We start from the raw sequence: 26,259 nt of genomic DNA, 5'->3' as shown, positions 1-26,259 counted from the left end.
AAATGTTTTCTAATATAATTATTGCAGATAAATAATATTATAATTATTTTTTTTCTTGCATACAGGCTAACTTGAATTATATACCCACGGGATTGTTGATCAACTCGGAGGTCCCATTCGAGAGTCATCATTTTCCCCCCAAGATATTAATGTTAGATAAGAGATTTATTGCAGATTCCAAAGAAAGTTATGAAACTTAAGGTACTACTAGATTTCATGTTCTCCTGTATTTTAGATGAGATTCTCTTTTCACACAATTGCTATATGTGATTGGAGTGACCCCAGTGAATAAATTCAGGAACCTGGAATTTCTACTTCCTATTTTCTTTTGAATGCTTTCCGTTCAAAAAGTTCAAGCAAAACCTATTCCCTTTCCGCAAAACAAACTAAAATAACATGGTTAGAGATAGGAGCACTATGGTTTAATGTTTGAAGGAGCAGACTTTGATCTCAGTAAGCTCTGAATTCAAGTCTTTATTTTTTTTTTTGTAATATATACAATGTATTTGAGCAGGTGGTGAATCACTTTGCCATTCAGGGCCCTGGGATATTTTCAAAACTCTAAATTATCAACTAGTTGCTTATCTGAGGTAATGGAGGAACTTTCCAAACTGACAATTCTCCAAGCCATATGAAATAACAGGTCTGTACAAAAGAGAAAAAAGGATAATGTCTGGTAGGCAATAGTCAACTATTGAATCTTTTTCATACATATTGTTATACATTCTATTAATCTAAAGACCTCAGGCATTTAGGATACCACTAATATGGCCTCCTTTCCCCTATGCCCTTAAGGGACACTTTCAGAGCCTAGAAAGCACTGGGGTGGATTACAGTGGCCTATAGCCATTTCCTTCCTATGTTTAGCCTCAATAAAATCTCTTTAACTAAGCAATTGTTTGGCCGGCTGGTGTTTTCTACATGGATGGTTTAACAGGGAATCGGCATATTGATTAGAGTAGGGAAAATTATCCCAGGAACAGAAGGGTTGGAAATTGCTTAAAATGTAAACAGAGCATTTGATTCTGTACAAAACAATAAAGGCCACTGGCAGACCACCTATTCTCATAGTCATCACCCTTCCTTCCCTTACCCAACAACCTTACTTCTATTCCAAACATTTTGAACAAGTGGGATCTTTCTCTCTGCAAAAGACATCTGCCATCCATGAATTGAAATGGAAGTTCCTGGTGCATTATTCAGTTTAATTCAACAAACATTTGTTAAGCACCTACTTTATGCAAGAGAATGTGTCATGTTCTAGGTAAGTCATGAAGTATGGATGCTAGTCCTCAAGAAGCTTACCTCTTCCTGGAAATAATACACCTGGAAATGATGCAGATTAGTAATTGCTCAGTAGGTATAAAATAATAATGAGGAGATGAGAGCAATTGGGAGTAGATTTTAAGAATAGATCTTTCTACAATCAACCAAAAAGCATTCATTAACCACCTATTGTTTGTCAGGTAAGGACTGATGAAACTGGCTCTATTTTCAATAAGTTTGCATTCTATTGGTCAGTACTGTAGTTATTTATTCTCAATTAGATAATTCTATCAGTAAAGGAAAATAGTTTACAATAAACAATTCTTGTAAACCAAAGTTTTCTTCTAGTGATTGCAGTGAGATCAATTTAATTCCTTCATACAATAGACAATGCTATCATCTCTGTTCTGCATTAAAAGCTACCTAGAAATGAAGAAAATGTTGGAAGATATACCACAAAGAGATCCTTTTACTTGTTTATGAAGAGGTTGCATTACCCCTGTCTATAAGGGTTCAATTTTTTCAAAAAGGAAAATTATTCAGCCAAATTTCTCACATATCCTATGATATGGATTTCTCTGCACCAATATACTCCAGTCTCACCTGATTTACTTTCTGCAGTATACCCCATAATAAAATCATCTTGAATGGTCTAATCAAAGAGACTTCAGCTTAGAATTTCTCCTGGATGCGCTTTATCTGTGACCTGAAGACAGTCATAAGGGAGGAAGGAAGTTGTAGCCTTTAGGGCTATTTGCTTGTTGCCTTTATAGCTCACTTGTTCTGGCAACCTTAGATTCAATATGGAATGCCAAAAGAAGATTCATCTTGCCCATGTACATTTCATGGTGTCCAGTAATGGCTCTGAGACAGGAAGGAATTTTGAGCCAGAAACGCTCTTCTAAAGTAAGCGCTTTTGACCACATAACATGAATGGTTGAATGAATGCAGGCAAGCAGTTAGCAACATTAAAGGAGTGAACAGTGTCAGAGTTGTGAAGAAACTACAGAGGGAAGGGAGGTTCAAGAAAACCTTTGGGCTTTTAATAAAGTCCTCAACAATTCCATTAAGAAAAAAATTCATCAACAACTCCCTTTCAAAATTCACATTACAAAAAAAATGCTAGTGGTCTTGCAAATAGTAGGTGCTTAGTAAAAGTTTTTGTTATGAAATTAAATTATTGAAGGAATTCTCTCATTTTATAGAGCAGAAAATCAAAGTTCACAATGGGAAAGTGACTTCTTGAAGGTCATACAATTATTCAATAGTAGTAGCAGCTAAGTGATTCAATAGATATTACTGGAACTGGAGTCAAGAAGATCTTAATTTGAATCCTGTCTCATCCACTTATTTAACAATCTGTTGGATCCTGGGCAAGTCAATTAATCTCTGTCTACTTTAGGTCCCTCATCTGCAAAATGGGGCTAATAATAGCAGCTACCTTCCAGGTTTCTTGTTAGACTCAAATGAAATATTTGCAAAAGGCTTTGCAAACCCAAGTGCCATAAAATGCTAACTATGAGATAATGGGGCAGCTAGATAGCATGATGAATAGAACAGCAGACCTAAAGTCATAAAGATTCATTTTTCTGAATTCAAATATGGGCTCAGGTACTTACTGCTTGTATGACCCTTGGTAAGTCATTTAACCCTATTTGCCTCAGTTTCCTCATTTATAAAATGATCTAGGGAAGGAAATAGTAAACCAATCCAGCATGTTAGTCAAGAAAACCCCAAATGAGGACCCTAACAGTTCAACAGCAGCAGCAACAACAGTAATAAATGAGATATTTGTAACATGCTTATTATAGTGCCTGGCATACAGAAGCACTTAATACATATTTATTTTCTTCATAATGATGATCATGATAATATCAGGTAACAAGGCAAAGAGAGGCATGGAATGAGAAGAGATTATGATCAGATAAAGTACCTTCAAGGGAGTTAATGATCATGAAAGTGGGGCACTTATAGTTGATGACTCAATCCAGGTGTGACGACCTTTGTATGCAACTTCATGTGTCACTAAGATGGAGAGGGGAAATTGGCCTAGGGACTGAACAAGTTGAGAAACTTGGAATATTAACATGTCTGCTGACACAAAATGATGACAGGAGTTATAGAGAACTAGATATTGAACTTCTTGAGAAAGAAAAAAAAAGACTATCTTGGGAGTTGGCCTGGATCAGCAGAAGTAGTTTCATAATAATCTCAAAATATTGGGAAGGAGACACTTTCCAAGAAGAAGAGGTTGCTGAGAGATGATGTTAGAGGGAGATTTGAAAAGTGTCAATGGGGAGCAAGGAGTATTCCAACTTTTAAGATTAGTGAATAAAGTACTACAATAAAAGTTGCAGTCATTATTGGGAAGAAGATCATTATCCAGGCTAAGACGCCTCTCAGTGAGGGTCAGAAGGTAGAAGGAGAGGAGTTCATGAGGAAAGGTTCTACAGTGAAGGAGAGTTTCTAAATTATACATACTTTCTCTTCCTCTCCACAGAAACCCTCTCGATTGCCTTATGTGCTGTCACTGATATTCCTTCTCAGCAAAGCTCAGTTGGTAGGGACCTCAGAAGCTACCGATTCTAATCTGTGCCCAAGCTAAAATTCCCTTTGTAATGTCACTGTCAAGCAAGAATCTTGGTTCCACTTAAAAGTAGAAACTTATTATCTCCTGATGCAGCCTATATCTACCTTTTGACAGCTCCAAAGGTCAGAATTTTTTTCATTTCATTAAAATGAAAGTATGCTCCTCTCTGCACTCTTTCCCCCCAAACCCCATTGCTTTTCTGGGGTTAGCAGAACAAGCCTTTTCTGTCTTATGCTAGACAATCATTTAAATATTTGAAGGCTGCCATTGTTTCCCCATAAATTTCTCTCTTATTCTCTCTAGTTCCTTCAACGAGGTCTTAGATATTCAGGGTGGATTAGCACCACTGGTATGAAGACTTACTGAGCCCTTTTCAGGACTACTTGTACATTTTTGGGTGTCCAGTTGGCACACAACTCTCACCTGTGGCTCCAAGAAGTGGTAGCGAACACAACAATTACACCCTTCTAAAACCATCTTGGCAAGTTTTCTAAACTAGGTAACCAATGGGCCTTAAATCAGTCTTTGAATTTGGGGGATGTCTACCCCAGGGATGAGAAAAATGGACAGATAGGAACAATTTATTTTAAGGCTGTGAAAGCAGCTAAAAGCAGGAGCTATGGAGCACTTAAAAGCTTTGTCGGATATCAAGGTCATCCTCTGCATCCTAGACTATTACCAATTATCTTGACTTTTGTTACCAGGCTTTGATGATCCAGGAAGAGGGAATGAAGTTAATGACTGTGTAAATTCTGTCTCATTTAAATTCAATCCATGTCAAGATGTTACCATGTGATATCATTGGTCCTCTTCAAGAACTAAGGACAATAGCCTCAGACCCCTCATTATTTTGTTTTCCTTGCTTTGGACACAATCTAGATTTATCAGTATCCATCCTAAAATGTGGTGGCCAGAACTCCATATCATATTCCAGATGTAATTTCAATAAGGTAAAGTATAATGGGATGGTTTGCTTCTTATTTCTGGATTCTCTCTATGTTGCCCAATGAAGCCTAATATTGAATTTGCTTCTTTGGCTGCCATATCACACAGTTCATTCACACTGAGCTTGAAGTCCACTTCTTTTGCTTCAGCTCTTTTCTCTGAATTTTAGGATTTTCCTGCCATTGTTTGACTCCCCAGGAGTCATCATTTCATGAAAAAGCCAGATTACACAGCAAGAAATAACTATAAATGCAAACAATAGACTTACCCATAAGCCTATTTTAGAAACACCACTTCCATTAAGCATTAAACACTTTTTCAGCCCAACAAAGTAGAATTATTACTCAGCATCTCGGGGCACAATAGACTCTATTAGCATGATATGTTTGTGCAATGAAAAAAAGAGAAAAGATAAGGTGATTGCCCAATGGATAGCTAATGGGATTTGTCTGCTTTCTGCTAAATCTTAGGAGGCCAGTTCATACTGACAGTGCACCATATTCAAAGTGGCAAGAACCCTAGGAAAGTAAAGGATAATTAAAAAGCCCCTGACTTGGATAATTGTGTGTGTGTGTGTGTGTGTGTGTGTGTGTGTGTATGTGTGTGTGTGTATTGAAACCTGAAAATCAGGTAAGAACCAACAAGAAGTTTAGGAGTAAATGGTAATTCTAGGTATTGCAAGTGAACAGCAATTATTTAATCCACCAAGAGTGAGTCATCTAGGAGTGGGATGCTTATCTCTTTTTTAGAAATGCAACATTTCAGGCCATGGCTAACATGTCTTTTAATTCAGAGGAAGTTATTTCCTCAGTGGAAAGGTGGTAGTAGGGAACAGTTAATAAGAATGTTAGACAAGGAGCAAGATCTGGCTTCAAATCTTGTCTCAAACACTTATTAATTATGTGATTCCAGCTTAAGTATTTATCCTTTCTGAGCCTAGAATTCTCATCAATAAGGAAAAATGAAAATAATAGCCTTTGATTCATAGGGTCAATATGGAGATTAAAGGAGATGCTTGTAAAGCACTTTGAAAGCCTTTGAGTCTTGTCTAAATGTTAGTTATTCATAGATGTAGCAATAATTAGAGTCACTGACATTTATATATAGTACATTACAATTTAGACAACAGCTCCTTAGAATAATCTGTGGAGTCAGTATTTTCCAGATGAGTAAATGAAGTCAAAAGAAATTAGGGGAATTGCCTATGATTATACTCATTGATAATAGGTCTACATAGAGTAAAACACTTTTTTTTATTCTCATCAATCTAATTCAACAAAATTTCCTATTATTTATATAGAAGTTAACAGTTTCTGCCTTCATATAGGGAATCTCTTACTTTAGAATGATGCGTTCAAGCATCTTAGAGATGCTTCGGGTTCAAGCATCTTAGAGATGACCTAGTTCAATTTGCCATTTTTCAGTTGGGGCCATGGTCACGTAGAGTATAATTGAGAGATTACAACTCTATCTTTCTCTCTCTCAGGACATTGTTCCATTCTGCCTCTTCATTAGATCTTAGATGCATCTTAAAGGCAAAGTTTTGAAAAAGGTAACTTGGGAACACCTGAAAGTCCCAAGATACTTTCAGGAGTTCTAGAGATCAAAACTATTTTGACAGTAACAGTAAAGTGCTTTAATCTCTAGTACAGTTAATATCTATACATATAACCCACAAAAATAAAAGCTCTTAGAGATCATAAATAAATTTGTAGAGTATGAAGGGGTCCAAAGACAAAAATACATGAGAACTACTGCTTAAAAATAGTTTTTTTTTTTCGCTTAGAATCCATAATAGGCTAAAGTTGTTCTCCTAACAATATTCTATGGAATCAGGTCTATCACATGATCAGAAAAATAAATAAACAGACTACTGCTATTTAGTTTAGTTCATACTCTTGGGACATGACACTATAGTAGGTTAAAAAATACTTGTTATGCCAAGTACAGCTAATACTCTACAATTTGTTCTTCAAGATAATACAGTAGAATTAGGGTTGGATTAGAGATAGAAGGCCTCGGTTTCAATCCTAGCTTCTTCATTGTGAGCATGGGGAAATTATTTTACCTCTTCAACTTGCATTTTCTTAAGATCCAACTTTCTATATCTATGATGCTAAAATCTTTTTCTCAACATATATTTCAGTGAAGTTCTCTGTCTAAATAGCTATAGAACTTCTGAGTGAGAATGGACCTCAGAGTCCATCAAGTTCAATCCATAGTTGAAAAAAGAATCCCTTTTACAACATATTCAACAATTGGTTATCCAGTTTTCCCTTGAAGATCACTAAATAAGGAGAAACCTAATACCTCTAGAAATAGCCTTTTCTACTGTTGGATAACTCCATTGATTAGTATGTTTCTACCTTCTAACCCCCAATAGGAAGCCAATCTTAATTCATCAATTAATTAAGCCAAGGCCAAATAGAATAAGCTTAATTTTTCTTCCAATTGTTAGCTCTTCAGATACTTGAAGATAGTTTTGTTTTTCCCCTAAGACTCTTTGTTTTTGCAAGGATTCATACCCTCAGTTCCCTTAATTAGTTTTCACATAGGAAGAATTTAACACCCTCCACCATCTTGAATGCCCTCCTCTGGTAATTTTCCTTCACTGCCCTCCCCAAAATGTTATGCCTCTGGCTAAACATACTTCCCCAAATGTGTTCTCATCAGTAGTCTTTTGTCTGAATAAATGCAACAGAATCAACATATTTCTATTGAGCCAATACATTTTATGTGAGTCATAATTTACTATGGTAGCAGTATCCTCTAACTGGAAAAGTGATGGTTTGGGAGTCAGAACTTTTGGCTTTCAATCTTAGCTCTCAAACTTACTATTTTTGTCTATAGTTTCTGTAGGCCTCAGTTTTCTCAATATTAAAGTTAGTGAGTTGGGTTGGAAGACCTCTAAGATATTCTTCAATTCCAAAGACATGTTCTTACAAGTAAGGGAGGAATTTTGTTGGGGGAATAGTAGAGGGGTGAGATAGTAGAGAAGTGGGTATGAGTAGAAGGACTTGGTGAAAAGTGTTTCAATATTAATTGCTCTCTCATTCACTTGACTCTCCATCTCACTTTTCTTCACCTATTCAGACTATTTCCCATGCTTAGAAGGTACCCCTTACTCACTGCTGTCTCTTAATAATAATATTAGCTAACATATAGCACTTAAAAGCATACAAAGTGCTTTATTATTATACATGGTATTTGAATATTTATTATTATATGCATAATATACAATAATATATATATACACACACACATACACATATAGGAGCAGCTAGGTGACACTATAGTGGTTACAGTGTTGGATCTGGAGTCAGAAAAAAATCATCTTCCTGAAATCAAATCTGATATCAGATATTAGCAGTGTATTCCTGGGTAAGTCACTTAATCCTGTTTACTTCTGTTTCCTCATCTATAAAATGAGACAAAGAAGGAAATAGCAAACTGCCCCACTATTTTTGGCAAGAAAACCACAAATAAGGTCATGCAGAGTCAGACATGGCACTCAATATAATAACAACAGCAATACATACACACACCCATACATGTACACACATATGCATATTCACATATGCATACACACATATACATACATACATATATATACAGATGTGCAAACATATTTGTGTATATATCATTTTTATTTGAATATATATTATTCCATTGGATGTTCACAACAACCCACCAAAGCAGATGCTATTATTATTGTCATTTTACAGATGAGGAAGTAGAGACTTAAAAAAGTTGTTACTGTCCCAGTATCACAACTGACAAATATCTGAGTCTTCCTGACTTCAAACACTAGTAACCTAGCTGCCATATTTATATTTCTTTTTTGATAGAATGTAAACAGTGATTAGTCTGTTTTGGTTTTAGCACTCTCAATAATTAGCAGGCATATGGTAGGTATTTAATAAATGATGCAGTGGTAAAGTTACATGGGGGAAAAGATCCAGGAATAATCTCCCTTCCTTCATCCCTCCCCATCCCTAGAGTTTAGAATCCTGTGACAGGCCTGTCTGCTGGGCCAAAGTTTGTGAAGTTGCAATCAGCCTCTTGTGGTGAGCAGGGGTGTCTCTTCTCAAGTTAACCAAAGTTCTATCATCAGAAAGAAGTGGTGGCCTTTGTTGAATCCAGTGCCCACTGCTAAAGGCTTAGGGAGGAGGGAAAAGCCCTCCATCACAGCTGAATGACTATGAGATTGTTTATTATCCATTACCCAAGGCAGGAGTCTGTGGGTTAAATTGAGCTAAAATACAGTGGCCTTCAAGTAATCCCCCCCCCCACTTTCTTATATATAAAACCCAGTTGAAAATAAGATTTTCATGTCTTAATTGTGACACAGAAAGTGTCTTTTATTCTTAACATGCTTGAGATAGCAAAGTAATTTTGGAGCTGAATATGATTGTCTCCGACATTCATGACTCAAATATTTAATCTAAAGGGAAAATTCCCAGAGTGCTTCTCTCATCATTTCTCAGTTCTGTGGAGAATAAAAGCTTCAACTTTATATGATCTGATATTATTTCCATTATTGGTATTATGCTGTAGGCAAATATCCTTCACGCGGTAAAAATCTACTTCTCTTGTGATTTCAGTGAGTTAAGCATCACAAAGGCCCAATCTGTCCTTTACAATACAGGCGGTGAAGACCTTGTATTCTGTGGAGAATTTAATAACAATAATTTTCCTTGATGCTGGTGTAGCCTTTAAGATTTAATACTAGATTCTTTTAAAACTTAAAGAGTATTTCTCCCCCCGCCCCTTCCTAAATAAGGTCTTTTCTATTAAGGAATTCAATTTCTTATAGGCTAACTGCTATAACAAGTGCTGGCTGTGTGGCCTAATGGATGTGGGGAGAATTTATGGGTTGATTACCTGTGGGAATAGAATGAAGGCAGCTCACCTCATATGTGACTACAATCTTCTGGAGTTTTCCCACAACCCATTAGAAAGCAATTCTCATATATGGAATCTTAACGGAGAACCCATAAATAGCTTGTGTTTCAATGTAACCCTTCCCCCTCCTCCAAACCCCACTTCCCTTAAAAGTTGCCCCTCAAATGCTAGTGATCTTGTCTCATCTAGGGGTAGTAAATGCAAGTGATGTGTGTAGGTAACCTCTCATTTGTATTTAAACACCATGATCATATCTGGCTTGTAATGACAAAATTCTTAATCCTTAAAAGATAATAGAGTACTTGCATATAGTAATAGCTTAATAAGTATTCCTACATCTATATTTATCTATCACTGATCTATTAATAGCATCAATGTATCTTTGTATTTTTATTCATCATCATTCTATCATCTATGTATTATATCTGTGATCTATTTTCCTTTCTTCTTCTCCTTTTCCTCTCCTTCTTCTTTCTCTCTATCTCTCTCTGTTTCTGTCTCTGTCTCTGAGTCCCTCTGTCTCTCTCTGCCTCTGTCTGTTTGTCTGTCTGTCTCTCACTTTCTCTCTCCATGTCTCTATCTCTCTTTCCATCTTAATGTGGAGATTTAATTTGCCATGGACAGACATGGCTGAATATTTTGTGATTTCTTGTTCTGGTTCAACTCAATTCGATTCAATAAGCATTGTGTATTTCCTATGGGTCCAGCACTGTGCAGAGGCCTGAAGATACAAAGATAAAGATGAAAGTATTCAGCTTTGTTTTCAGAGAGCTTAGTCTGAGAGTGAGAAGGGGAAGGGAATAACATGCAAGTAGGTGAATGACATAAGGTATGCACAAAAAATAAATGTATATATTTTAGAGTTTGGGGAAGCAATAACTACTTAGACAATTAGGAAAGATTTTTGAAGTGACTTTTAAATTTGTAATTCTAAGAAGTTATTATACACACACACACACACACATACACACACACATATAATATATATATATATATATTATATGTGTGTGTGCAAATATTAGAAGCTAACAAGAAATTTATGATATACTTGGTTCCAGAGATTTGATTATAAAATTTTATAGGCAGAAGCTATTTATAGGTCTGATCCTTCTTCAAACTCAACAATTCATGGTTGACCTTACCTAAGTTTCTTCTTCTTCTTTTTTCTTTTTCTCCTTCCTTCCTTCCTTCCTTTCTTCCTTCCTTCCTTCCTTCCTTCCTTCCTTCCTTCCTTCCTTCCTTCCTTCCTTCCTTCCTTCCTTCCTTCCTTCCTTTCTTTCTTTCTTTCTTTCTTTCTTTCTTTCTTTCTTTCTTTCTTTCTTTCTTTCTTTCTTTCTTTCTTTCTTTCTTTCTTTCTTTCTCTTTCCTGAGGAAATTGGAGCTAAGTGACTTGCCCTGGGTCACATAGCCACGAAGTATTAAATGTCTGAAGCCAAATTTGAACTCAGGTCCTCCAGACTTCAGGGCTGGTGCTCTACCCACCACACCACTAGCTGTCCCCAGCTTTACCTAAATTCCAAACCTTACTTTCAAACTTCTCCATTTCCATCAAAGGCCTAACCATTCTTTCAGTCATAAAGGTTGATAACTTTGGGGTCATGGTGTTTCTCAAAATTTTAAAAATTGAATCATGCCACTCAAAGTTGAGATTGGAAAATGGATAGACCACTGGATCTAAGAATTTTGTATACCATATAAGTAAACCCCTTCATATTACAGATGAGTATACCTTGCTGCTCAGGTGCAAGATCATAAGATCTGCCAGAATTTCAAAGTGGAAGTCACTTACTTCTGAAGAGTGAAAGCCCTGAATTAAATTCTGACCTTCAGTACTTACAAACTGTGTGATCCTAGACAAGTCATCCTATCTCTATCAATTTCCTCATCTGTAAAATATATATTTTTGAATTAACCAAATAAAAGAGAAAACACTGAAAACATATGAGCTATAAAATTATTTATTCAGTTGTCGGTGCTGAAAAATAAGAATTGGATAAATGAAAAGACATAGATAAACAAAGCATATTTCCTTTTAGAAGTTAAATTTATGTGAAAGTAATGACTACAAAAAGTATCATTTGAAACTTCTCTCTCTCTCTTACTCTCTAGAATGTCATTGCCAAATTTCAGATCTCCTAGGTCAAGGAGGAAATATTGAAAGCACCAAGAAAGAAACAATTCAACCACCATGAACACACAGTCAGGATCACACAAGATTTAGCAGCTTCCACGTTAAAAGAATAGAGAACTTGGAATATGATATTATGAAAGGCAGAGAGAGTTAGGATTGCAACCAAGAATAACCTACTCAGAAAAATGGGGTATTATTCTTCAGGAGAAAGCATTGGATGTTTAATGAAATAAAAGACTTTTAAGTACCCCTGATGAAAAGACCAGAGCTAAATAGAAAATTTGACATTCAAATACAAGACTGAAGAGGAGTATAAAAAGGCAAACATGAAAGAGTGATAAAAATAGATTCAAGTTATACTGTTTACATTCTGTATGGACAAATAACATATATAACCCCTAAGAACTTTTTATTAAAAAAGCTAGAAAGAGACCACATAGACCACACAATAAGTGTGAGTTGATATATTGATCATATGAGATCATATATTGAGATGATCTCAAAAATTTCACGAGTGAGAGAGAGAGAAATACACAAAGAAAAAAGAGAAAAGAGAAATGAATGAAGAACATTTTCTCACATAAAAGAGACTAGCAAGGAAACTATTTATAATGGAAGGGAAAATGAGGATGGTTTGAGACAATGCTTAAACCTCTTTCTCATTATTGGAATTGGTTTGAAGTGGGATGAACAACCACACATACATTAATTTGGGCATTGAAATCAGTCTTACACAACAGGGAAAGAAGAAGGGAACAGATATAGGGAAGATAATAAAATGGAGGACAGATTAAGAAGGCAATAGTCAACAGCAAAGCAGACTTTTGAGAAGACACAAGATTTAAAAAGAGTGAAAAGGATGAATAAAAGAAAATTGAATGGAGGGAAATATACAGTTAGTAATCATAACTGTGAATGGGAATGGGATGTGCTCACCCATGAAATGGAAGGAGATAGCATAATAGATTAGATCAGAATCCAACAATTTGTCTATAAGAGACACATTTGAAAGCAAGAGACACACAGAAAGTTAAATTAAAGCACTAAAGGAGAATCTGTTTTGGTCCAGCTAAAGTATAAAAAGAAAGCAGTGGTAGCAATCATGATCTCAGACAAAGGAAAAGCAAAAATAGACATAATTAAAATAATTAGGGAAACTACATTTTGCTAAATGAAATAATGTTAAAGAATTAACAGCTAGTTTCACTGACAAAGCTCTAATTTCTCAAATATATAGGGAATTGAGACAAATTTATAAAAGTAATAGCCATTCTTCAATTGAGAAGTGGTTAAGGGATCTGAACAGACAGTTTTCAGAAGAAATCAAAGGTATCTATAGTCAAATAAAATGCTCTAAATTATTATTAGTAAGATGAAGGTAAATCAAAACAGCTCTGAGGTATCACCTAATACCAATCAGAAATGACAAATGTTAGAGGGGATGATTAAAAATAGGTATACTAATACATTGTTGGTACAGTTGTGAAGTGACCCAACCATTCTGGAGAACAATTAAGAACCATGTCCAAATGGCTATAAAATTGTGCTTTTTGACTCAGAAATACCACTACTAGATCTGGATCCCAAAGAAATCAAAGAAATAGGAAAATGATCTATATGTATAACAATATCTACAGCAATTCTCTTTGTGGTGGCAAAGAATTGAAAATCAAGGGAATATTCATCAATAGGGAAATGGTTGAACAAGTTGTGACAAAAGACACTGATGGAGTATTATTTTGCTAAGGAGGTGGTTTCATAAAAACCAAAACCAAAAAAATATGGAAGGATGTATATGAATTAATGCAAAGTGAAGTGAAAAAAAACCAAGAAGATCATTGTGCAAACTAACGGCAACGTTGTAAAGATGATCCACTTTGTAAGACTTGGTTACTTTGATCAGTACAATAATCTGAGATAATTCCAAATGACTCATGATGAAAAAATGCTATCCACATTTAGAGAGAGAAAACTGATGTGATGAATTCTGAGTGTAAATAAAGGATCATTTTCATTAAAATGGATTTAACATTTTTTAAATTTTTAAAATTTTTTTAAAAAAGAGAAAAACTTTAAATCGTTCCTAACCCAGATGTCTATTTTTCTGCTGCTGTAAATTCACACAAAAATGATCACGTTTTGAGGTACCATTAATGAAAATATGAAAAAGTTAAAAGAAGGCTTTGGAAAATTATTTTGTATAGTAGTTCATATCTTTGCAATTACACAGTTGACTGAAATATACAGAGTATATGATTTTCTTCTTCTGCTTCTTATTAGCTGATTATTTTTAAAAATGGAAAGCCTTTATCTTTGAAGAATAAAAATCTACCTTAAAACTCTCCAATAGGGTAGGTTAAGCTCATATGTAATTCCTTGGTAGATGCAAAATTTTGTTTATTGAATTTTTTGTTTATTTGTTTATTGAATTCCTGATTATCAGTTATCAAGAGAGGCATAAAACTGGAAGATGTTGATTGGCAAAGGCATTTACTACATCATGGAAGATGTGTTGAGAAGAGTCCAAGTAGAATAGAGATGATTGAAAAATCAGGATTTAACTTTGAAGTCTATCAATTTGGTTTAAATATGTGCGTGTGTGTATATATATGTCCATTTATATAGATACATACATATTCTAACTACTTCCATATTGTTGGTTTTATTTAAAATTTTAGTAATTTTATGTATTCAAAAACATGGTCCATAGAGACCACGGACCAGAGAAATGGTCCATAGGCTTCCCCAAATTGACAAAAAAAATGTTAATGAAGCAAAATAGAAAGAAGCTTCATAAGATGATAAGGAACTCATTTGTATTGTATGAATTACATTGTTAACAAGCCAACATATAATTTGTAGCTAAAATTGTGTATTAATAAGTTTTATACAGATAAATTTGGAAAATCATAACAAAAGAATGATCTAACATTCAGAAAGATTAAAAGGCTTCTTATAGAAGATGGGATTTTAGTTGTTCTTGAAAAAAAAGCCAGGGAAGACATGAAAAGCCATGATTAGTAAGAGAACAATTTGGAACTCAAAACTTTAAATACAAATGTTGAAAAATTTTAAAAAATATAGCCAAAAAATATCAATTCATTATGGCAGAAAAGGTATTCAAGGACATGAGAGAAGTCAACATTTAAAAAATAGATTATGTATAACTATTATCCATATTATAACCTGTCATGATTTTCCAACAGCATATCTATATTATTTGTATCATTTCTCCCAACATTCAATAAATAATAATTAAGCAAGGCTTAATAATAATATAATAATAATAATAATTAAGACACAGAAAAAGTACTTTTTTTTTTCATTTGAAAGAGTCCTTATAGGACAAATTACCTCAGTTAGTTTGCAATGAGAAGGCTCCTGTTAATGTATTGGGAGCTAACAGATGATAAAGGGCATCTAGTGCTTTTGTCTTTTTATTGCTGTTGTTAAGAGGCTTAATGGACAGAACCTCACTATCTTTTTTTATTATTAAAAATTTTATTTACAAAACATCTGCATGGGTAATTTTTCAACACTGATCCTTGCAAAACCTTCCATTCCAAATTTTCCCCTCTTCCCCCTACTCCCTCCCTTAGATGGCAGGTAGTCCATTACATATTAAATATGTTAAAATATATGTCAAATCCAATATATGTATACATATTTATACAGTTATCTTGCTGCACTAGAAAAAATGAATTAAGAAGGGAAAAAAAAGCCTGAGAAAGAAAACAAAATGCAAACAAACAACAACAGAAAGAGTGAAAATGTTATGTTGTGGTTCACACTCAGTTCCCACAGTCCTCTCTTTGGGTGTAGATCTCTTCATTACTGAACAACTGAACTGAGAACCTCACTAACTTTGATCAATAGGAGTAATTGATATTTCTGTGAGAGCTTTTGTAAAGCTACTATATTTCATATAATTTTGAATCCATGTACAAAGCCCTTGGGCAAGTTACAAAAACACAATAACCTGTAAGATCAAATTATGATTTTAGTAGTCAACAATCATTCATTAAATCTTCATTTGTCAGGGAATATACTAAGCAGTGGGAATATAAAATAAAAACACAAAGATAGTCTCAGTCCTCGAGGAACTTATAGTCTAATGAGGAGAAGGAAATATTGGCTACAGAGGTAGAAGAAGGTCCCTTCACTACTGATTCATATTTCACTCCATCCATAGCTTCCCATCTCAAGCAATTCTTTCATTTTCTCTTATTCATCAAACTATTAGGGAAAGAAAATGAATTCTAACAAGGCAGAGTATGAAATGGCCCATGTGCCACCACACTGCTAAAAAGCATTGCTTTTAAACCTAGTGCTTTAAGAAACTAGTCTAAACAAAACATAAAAATAGGGCATTGTCTGATATCTTTAAAAACGATATCTATTCATTTTATTATAATAGTCTATGTTAAGAATAGTAGTGACAATTATTCATGGAAAATACTATGCATCATTTCAATAGTATCAAGAATGCTTTTAAAAATCTCAAAATGTACTTCAAGACACAAGACACAACTACTAGGAAATTAAGTATGAAAAGTTAGAAAAAAATGATAAGTTCCTTGATGACAAATCATATCTTATCTAAATCTTGTCTCCTGCATACAGGAGAATTAATAAAAGTTTGTTTAATGATTGAATAAAAGTTTTCAAGTAATGAACACATCCCCCCCTCCCTCTGTTGTGTAGCTGCCCACTCAGAGAGAAATGCTTGTACAATTATTTTCTTTTTAGGGATTTTGGGACAGGTATTTCTTTTCCCACATACAAAAGCAAAGATAAACACAAATCCTTCAAAAGCTTTTGTTGAAAATTAAAAACAGCTAACTAATCAAATGACAGTAATAATGATTATAGTACTCTGAAGGAAGATTGAGACAACTTATCAGAACATATAGCAGTTTGTGGATCTAATGATTTGGTAATTTCACATTTCAACTTGGCTCTATACTGCTCCTTCAGAATTCATGTGTACTGGCCATTGAGAACAGGGCTTTAGCTCTTCCTTTCATTTCTGACTGTCTTCACTCTGCAGAAATTTCTCCTTATACCAGTCAACTCTACTCAGTGGAAGCAGGACACCAGACTTTGAGCTCACAAGCATGGATATGTCCACCTCTAGATCAGTGTTTAGTTTGATTAGACAAAGATGATAGACAAAGATAGACAAAGACAATATGAAAGAAATACCCCTCTAACACAGAATCAGGCTTGGCTGCTAAGGGCATGTCTTTTATTTACCTTGGGATTTGTAACTTTGCTGAGATTGTGAGGAAGGGCAGCCTCTTTTGGGGGGATTTACTCTATGGAAAGTAAAGGAAAAAGCAAAAATATTTTGTTTAAAGCATTTAAACTTCAAAATGCCAAGATGGATGAGACTTCGAAGGAAACCCTTGACTCCTTCTCTTTTGACCATGGTTGCACATGAACTTCATTCTAATGAGATAAATCATTATTATGCTTGGTGCCATTTCAAACCTCTGTCACTAAAAATTTGTTTCAATTCATCTTTAGAGTAAACTCCTTCATGTGAAAAGTTCCACAGTAAAATGATTAAAAACAGCAACAACAACAATCACGCCTGACCAGTTGTGAATTTTCTTTTTATGGTGATTGGGTGTCCCTGTTGTCAAAAATTCTCGTGGACACACTTGTCCATATGGAAAGGTTAGAAAAGCAAAATAATCTTATAAATACCTTGAACTTTTCTGCAAGATAATCTAATCGAAATGAGAAATAAAAAAAACAAGTAATAACCCATTTGTAAGTTATTTTTTGACATCACTCTTCAAAAACAATAACACCACCAATAAAATTCTCTTACAAGGTGAGACATTTGATATTGATCAGAGAATCACCATCCAGATATCCACAGTCACTTGTTTTAGAAACCCAAGTTCTGTTTGAAAGAGGAATTTATTTTGGTTGCTCTGATAAGCTAGCACAAAACATATCAAAATGTCTCTGTAACATTTGATGGATGGTTTCTATTAGTTAAAGTGAATATGATAGTATGTCCTTATCCAAGTGTTGTTAACAAGAGAGCTAAAGATCAATAACAAGTAGCAATGGGTCACTGGGGAGGAGGGCTTTCATTGTATACTGTGAAAGGAACAAAAAACAAATACCCACATCATTAAATGAATGACTTGACAAAGAAACTCATGTTTATTAATACTTGAAAACAAGTTAATCTCATTTGACAGACAACCACTAAATGATTAGACAATCAAGCTGTGGACTATGGAAGGCTAAGGAAGTTCACTGGGGACTCCAAATCTTAGGCTGTATTATTCCCTCCTCTTTGTTGTCAATTTAATTCAACAAACATTTGTTAAATACCTACTGTGCGCAAGACACTGTACTCAGGGCTAGGGGTATAAAGACAGAATGATAGAGTCTGTTCTCAAGAAGCTTACCCTTTTCCAGAAATAAGAATCTGGAAGAGAGAAGGTAGATAAGTAGAAAAGAGGGAGGGGTTAAATATTTATTAAACATCTACTATAAGAGACACGCTATGTTAAGTGCTTTCCACATATTATCTCATTTGGTCTTCACAACAATCCTAGGAGATAGATATTATTATTGTATTGACTCAAAAAGAGTTTAAATGACTTGCTCAGGGTCACATAACTTCTAAGTGTCTGAGGTCAGTTTTGAACTCGGGATTTCTTGATACCAGGAACAGCCTCCCACCTAGTTGCATTTAGGTAAGGGGTAAAGGGCATTTTTCCCAAAGACAATCCCTGAAATTAATCCCCGCCTATATTTTCTAATTGTAATTTATTGACTATTTTCAAAAATGATGAACTCAAAAAATCTTTCAAATTCCAAACATTTTGATGGACAATGATTATTGAAAAGATGGATATATGTTAGACTGGCAAAATATACATTAGCAAACATGGATCAGGAGTGAAAAATTAATGGAGTGATAGATGGATGTTTGAATGAATGAATGAATGAGAAAATTATTAAGGTTTTAGAATGTGTCAACTACTGAACTGAAAGACAGGCTATCCTGTGCAATATTCCACAGAAGTCCAGGTTTTTATAATTAAATGATTGACTGAAAGCTGTAGAGAATTCATATATCTGTTATTATTTTTGGATGTTGACTTTAAAAAGCATTTTATTATATAGAGAACAATATTGCTTAAAGAATCACTTTCATTCACTCTCTTCAATATAATGACAAAAATTATAAAAGATTCCTTGAAAGATGTAGCAAATCATTTTGCTTGTAGGTCCTCTGATTATTAATATCAAGTGAAGCAGAAAAATGCAAACTCTCGGTCAATGTTATTCACTGTTATCATGTAGGAGGTCCAACACAGAATTTATGTCAAATAGGAGTTTTGGTGGATGATGTAATCTTCCAAATGCTTCTTTTTGCAGATGACTTCACACCAAGCTCTGAAATATTTTAGAGCTTGCTGAATGAGATCTGTAATCACTGAGAAGAGTTTGGTCTAGCTAGCTTCATAAGAAAAAAAAGAGGATGTAGAATTCCCATTGTCTAGAATATGATATGCATTTGGATGGAAAACCTATAGACCTTGCTCATCACTAAACATATCTTGGACAGACAATATAAATGACAACCAGCTGAGTCCAGAATTAAACAGGAATAGGAGAGCAAACCAGATTGCCCTTGGGAAATTACAGAATTCTTTCAATTATCCTAAGCTTCTCCTTGAAACAATGGCTCATCTTTTTAGCACTAACATTCTTCCATTGATTTTTTTTTAATGTTAAAAGTTAGGAATACTACCATATTCCAAGAATAGAAGTTGAGGATCACCACCACAAAAAAAAAAAAAGATAGTGGAAAATATATATGTGTAGATATTTATTTATTTACACAAATTTATATGTGTCCATAAATAGATAAATAGATATATAATATGTGTATACACATATTATATGTCTATCTATCTACTTATAGATCCATTTCATAATATACTTATACATATATACACACATACACGCATATACACACATATACACATATATTTATACACACACATACATACATATATATATATATATATATTTATACACACACATATTTAAATCATGAATTGGGTGTGACACATTACAAATAAGAATTATACCAGATAAGCTCTGTTAAGAATATCTTTACCAAAATGGATAGACAGGAATATCAAATGGACAATGGGTTCTACTTCTATTGATGAAATGTCAAGAGAATGAGAGAAGTGTTTCAACGTGTGGGATTGACTAGCTCTGGCAAAAGTCATTGTTGTGAAAGAGAAACCAAAATAGTTAGATATGATTGAATTTCCAGTTGTGTCCTTGGAGATGGCAGTATCTTCATTGGTGACATTGTAGAACTATTAGAATAATGGGGTGTATTTTTCACTCTTTCATGATTCCCTCTTTTATTTTGTAAGTTTTTTTAAACTTTATATCATCTATTATATGAAAGGGTGAGCCAGACATTGGATGTTAAATGAGGGATATAATTATAGCTTATATTTAATATGACACCCACCCACCCAAGCAGAGAGAGAGAGAGAAACAAAGAGATAGATTATATAACCCTTTATTTTTCATATAAATTACCTTATTTGCTCTATAGAGGGGATTAACTAAAATTATATCTTATGAGAAGGTATGGCTGGGTTGTGAGCTTCATTATTGGAGGGAGTGCCCGTGTTGATGGGATCACCATTCTACCACAGTATAAATATTTTTGCATTTATTTGTTACACTTATCAATGTGTCATAAACCTATGATTTCTTCAGTATGGAAACTCCCTCTGCATATTTCACTCTGTCTGTAAATTACAGTCTTAGAAAATTGCCTGAGGCTTAGAGACTATAATTGATTTGTCCATGGTCACACAACTATTAAGTATTCAAAGCAAGATTTGAACCAAAGCTTCTCAGTCTAAGTTCACCGTTGTAGCTATGATACGATGTTGCTTCCCTAAATAACAAATACATTACACTTATTAGAATGTATATTTTATTCCGTCTACTCAACTAGTAGCTATTTGGGGAAAATAATTCTATCTTTCCATCTCCTTTGGTAGTAGATATTCAATTATAAATAAGTTAAACTGAATGAATCAAGGATTTTTACAAAGTCCACCTTCTGAGATGGCAGCAATTCTGACAAGAGCAAGTACAGGTGGAGGAGACAAGTCAGAGCAAAGATGGTAAGAAAATGAAGGAAAATTCTCAGAAAGAAACAGATTAAGACATTCTGAAGCAAGAAGTTAAAGAGGGAGGGAAGGATGCCTGTGTGTGTGTGGGGGGGGGGGGGTTGGTTTGAAAGGCTTTCAAGAGTTCAAATAAAAAAAAAATTAGAAAGCACTGCTTGATGGGACAGAGTTGTGAATGCCAGGTCTGAATGTTAGTCTGTAGACAACATGAACCAAGTCAGAGGATATAATAGTAACTGGTGTAATAATTTTAATGAGAAGTGAAGAAAGGACAAAGCAAAGATAGAAATAAAATGGTCGTGGTTTCTGACATCTCAGAGGGATTTCAAAAACTAATCAAGACTTGACAAAGTCATTTAAAAACTGAAATAAGTTGGATTGTGGCCAAAAAATGCCAGTTTCATCAGGCTTAGGTGTCTCTAGGGCCAAAGTTGCAACATCAATGAGAGATCAGTCCCCAGTTGAGCGCACTAAGCCTCCTGATAACATTCAGAAGCAATTTCAACTCTCTCCCTCACTCCTTTTATTCTCCTCCCTCTCTCTTTATGTATCTCCCTCCATTCTCTCTCTTTCCCTCTCCCCATCCTCTTTCTTTCTGTCAATCTTTCTCTCTTGTCCTGTCTCTCTCTGTGTCTGTCTGTCTCTCTCCCTCTCTCTGTCTGTTTCTCTTTCTTTCTCTGTCTCTATCTCTGTTTCTCTGTCTCTCCCCCCTCCCTCTCCTTTGTCTGTTTTTCTGTCTCAGCCTCTCTCTATTTTTCTAAGTCTCTTTGTCTCTGTCTTTCAGTCCTTCCCTGTCTCTGTTTTTTTCTTCAGACATATGTATATTTCTAAACATATATTTTATATGTTGTCTATACATAAACAGAAACATGGATTATATGTTGTTGTCATTCAATTGCTTCAGTTGCATCCAACTCTTTATGACCTCATTTGGGATTGTCTTGCCAAAGATACCGGAGTGATTTCCTATTTCCTTCTCCAACTCAATTTTCAGATGAGGAAACTGAGGCAAACAGTATTAAGTGACTTGCCTAGAGTCATACAACAAGGAAGTGTTTGCAACTGGATTTTTTTTTCTTTTTTTGTTGTAGTTAACTTAATTATGTTTAATACACATTGCTTTATCTATCATGTTGGGAGAGAAAAATCAGAGCAAAAGGGGAAAAAAACATGGGAGAGAGGAAAAAAACAGAAAAAAAGAAGTGAATATAGCATTACTGATTTACATTTAGTCTCCCTTTCCTGGATGCAGATGGCATTTTTTGTCCAAAGTCTATTGGGATTGCTTTGAATCACTGAACCACCAAGAAGAACCAAATCTTTCATAGTTGACCATTGCACATTCTTGTACTATGTATTCCTGGTTCTGCTTGTTTTGCTCAGCATCAGTTCATGTAAATCTTTCCAGGCCTTTCTATAATCAGCTTATTCATCATTTTTATAGAACAATAATATTCCATTACCTTCATGTACCATACCTTGTTCACCCATTCCCCATTTGATGAGCATCTACTCATTTTCCAATTCTTTGCTACCACAAAAAGAGCGGCTACAAAGAATTTTGCATGTGTGGGTCCTATTCCCTTCGTTATGATTTCCTTGGAATACAGACCCAGTAATGGCCCTACTGGGTCAAAGGATATGTACAGTTTGATGGCCCTTTGGGCATAATTCCAGATTGCTCTTCAGAATGGTTGGATCATTTCACAACTCTACCAACAATGCATTAGTGTCCCAGGTATCACACATCCCCTCTAACATTTATCATTGTCTTTTCCTGTCATCTTAGCCAATCTCAAGAGTTGTTTCAATTAGCATTTCTCTAATGAATTAGTGATTTAGAGCAGTTTTTTTTTATATAACTATAAATGGCTTTAATTTCATTATCTGAAAATTGTCTGTTCAAATCTTTTGACCATTTATCTGAAGCTAGATTTGAAGGTAGAGATTTCTGACATCTAGCCCAGCACTCTATCTACTATGCCATCTGACTGCCCTATGGATGTGTATACATATACATATATATACATACAAATTATCCCAAAAATCTTAGTGTAGCTTTTAAGCTTTACTAGTTTAAAATAATTCTAAGATTATTTGGGATACTCTTTATTTGTACATTTGTATACCACATATGTGCTGTGAATACTGATGTTTATAAATGTGCATTTTTGAGCATCTATTCATTGAAGTGCTAGGTAATGTATAAAAGCCTAAATGGAATTGTCCTTGTCCTTGAGGACCTTATCTTCCATTACGGAAAACAACATGTACATAATTTAGTATAACAGATATAAAAAAGCTCAATTTATTATGGTAGTGGGGATTCTAATACCTGGGATAATCGGGAAAAAGCATATTGGCAGTTACCTCAGTGGATAGAGCAATGGACAGGAGGTCAAGAAGACTTGCGTTTAAATCTTGAATCAGGCATCTATTAGCTATTTGACTCTGACTCTGGCTCAGCCTCAGTTGCCTCATCTGTAAAATGAGGATAACAGCATCTATGTTCCAAGGTTGTGAGAATCAAATGAGATAATATTTGCAAAGCCCTCAGCATGATACCTGGCAATTAGTGGGCTGAGTGATTGCTTATCTCCTTTCTTCCTCCATGTTGAAGGTGATACTTGAGTTTTGAAGATATATGAATATCTCTATCACCTATAACTACATGTATTTACTTGTATATAATTCTGTATGACTTTATACATATATAGATTTATATATATATATATATATATATATATATACATATACATACATACATACATAATTGACACATTAAATATTTGTAAGTATGTATCTATACATAGAGAGTTCAGTTTGAGCCAGGAAGTCCTGAGTTCAAATGCAGCCTCAGATACTTAGTAGATGTATGACTCTGAGCATACCTTTATTTATCATAATCTGCTGAAGAAGGAAGTGGCAAACCTCTTGAATATCTTTGCCAATAAAACTCTATGGGTGGTATGGTCCATTCACCATTGAATGATTGGAAAACAATGATTATATATAATAACATACATGTATACACACATATACATTTATGTAATATATACATATACAAAATGTATATGCATAGATATAAATATCTATGTATATGCATATATATATATATATATATATATAAACATGTACTATATATAAAAATATCTTTGAATTTAATCAGAAGATTAAAAAGAGAAAGGCAGTATGGTAGACAGAGGGCTAATCTTGACAGTAGAACAATGTGGACTCAAATCCTATCTCTTCCATGCCAACCTGACTGAGTGATACTCCTGGGTGACTCATCTGTAGTGTTCCCACAACTTCTACAATTATCAACTGTAGAAAAGGTGTTGATCTGTATGGGCAGAGGAAGTTCCCCACTGAAAGCTTTCTACAATGATGTAATCACAAGGGCTAAAAAAGCACCTTCCCCCACACCCACCCACAGTATATTCATGTGTATAATTTGGAAAGAATTAGGACTGAAATAAAAATCCACTCTGTACAAAAACTATATGAAACATAATTAAATCTGCATAGGAATTCTGAAAATCCTTCCAGATTTTAGATAATAATAAAGAATATAATAAAAACAATATAAATAAATGTATATATACATTTATAAATAGATTAATAAATATAATAAATAAAGAATGATGTTCCCCTCCCCCCATGGCTTCTGCTGTTAATAGCTATAGAACCTGGTCTATCTTTTCAATAGAAGACATTAATAAATTGCTCTATCTAAAAATTATGTCCATAAGGTGCAATCTGTCAAAGTCTGTCAGCAGTATTGATGTTACAATGAACTGATCATGCTCATGCCTGAATTATTTGAGGTATTATTTGAGAATTCTTCCCAATGCAGAATTTCTTTTGAAGATCTCTTGCCCATTAACAATGGGGAACTACTTAAGTGAGTTATCTCTTTTGGAAAAAGAAGACGTTGAAAAACTTTTAATGGACAAATATGACCTGAAATGGTCTGGTAAATCTCAGTCTGATGAGAACTGAAACAAATGTATTTTAAAGTCCTGACTACTCTGGCACTGAATTAAAAAGCTTGTGAAGTGTGTCTTTACAATCGATTTTATAACAGAATAAACTCTTTCTTAGATAGAGAGAAGGGGATCAATAGAGAAAAAACATTTTTAAAAAATAAATGTGCCCCTCAAATATCCTTAACTCCTATCAATGATCAAAGCAGTCCTATCCTCAGAATTCCAATTCTGAACATGTTTGTGGATGGACAGATTAACAGAAAGTCAATCAATCAATCACTTAGTAGGATTTAGTAAGCGCTTATTCTATGTCAGGCATAGGGCTGGTTGTTGAGAGACGAAGATAAAATGATTACATGCTTGGCTATGAAGGAGTAGGTAGGATAAATAGGGAAAAACCTATGCATATATATGTGGTATCTAAAGCAGATGAAGTGATTTGGGGGATTAGTACTTGTGGGGATTAAGATTTACCTAGACAGTAGCAGTTTATGCTGAGCTTTGAAGGAGAAGTAGGAATTCTGAGAGAAGAGATGAGGAACATGGGCAACCAAGGCATATGGAACAGGCTGTGTAAAAGCAAGGACACAGGAGATAATAATATTAGCTAACATATTTATAGCATTTACTACATGCTAGGAAATGTGCTGAGTAATTTATAATTATTACCTCACGTCATGCTCCAGCAACCCTGGGAGGTAGGTATTACTGTAGTTTTCATTTTATATATGGGGAAGGTTAAATAAGTTGCTCAGGGTAACACAGCTAGAAGCTATCTGAAGCTGGATTTGAATTCAGGTCTACTTTACTCCAAAGTCGTACTCTATCTGCTGCAGCATTTCCCTGGGGTTAAGTGGGAGGGCTGGGGAGTCATTATGAGTAACAGAAAGAAGACCAATTTGGCTGAACTTCAATGCGTATCAAGGGGTTTAATGTCTACTGGTAGTGGAAAAATTGCTTGGGGCCAGGCTAGAAGATCTTTAGACAGTGTAGAGAACAATTTATCTTTTATCCTTGAGGTAATGAGGACTCACTGGAGTTTCTTGAACCAGGAGTGATGCAGTCAAATTTGAGCTTTTAGAAAATCAGTTAGAGCAATTTGATGGCTATGGAAAGACAGGATTAGAGTGGAAAGGGACTTGAGCCAGGGACATCTCCCCCTATATTTCTCCTCTGTCTCTTCCATCCTCCTTCTCTCTCTCTCTTTTCCATCCTCCCTCCTTC

The 26,259-nt window shown here is 34.7% G+C and overlaps 1 protein-coding gene across 1 annotated transcript in view; it reads right to left on the bottom strand.

Moving 5' to 3' along the window:
- TAFA1 (TAFA chemokine like family member 1) overlaps positions 1 to 26,259 on the bottom strand; it is a 525,382-nt gene that overhangs the window by 146,342 nt on the left and 352,781 nt on the right. The gene's annotated exons all lie outside the window — the stretch shown is intronic.

This window comes from Sarcophilus harrisii, chromosome 1 (genome assembly GCF_902635505.1).
Source record: "Sarcophilus harrisii chromosome 1, mSarHar1.11, whole genome shotgun sequence".
In the NCBI taxonomy this organism is placed as follows: domain Eukaryota; kingdom Metazoa; phylum Chordata; class Mammalia; order Dasyuromorphia; family Dasyuridae; genus Sarcophilus; species Sarcophilus harrisii.
This window is presented reverse-complemented; position numbering and strand designations above follow the sequence as displayed.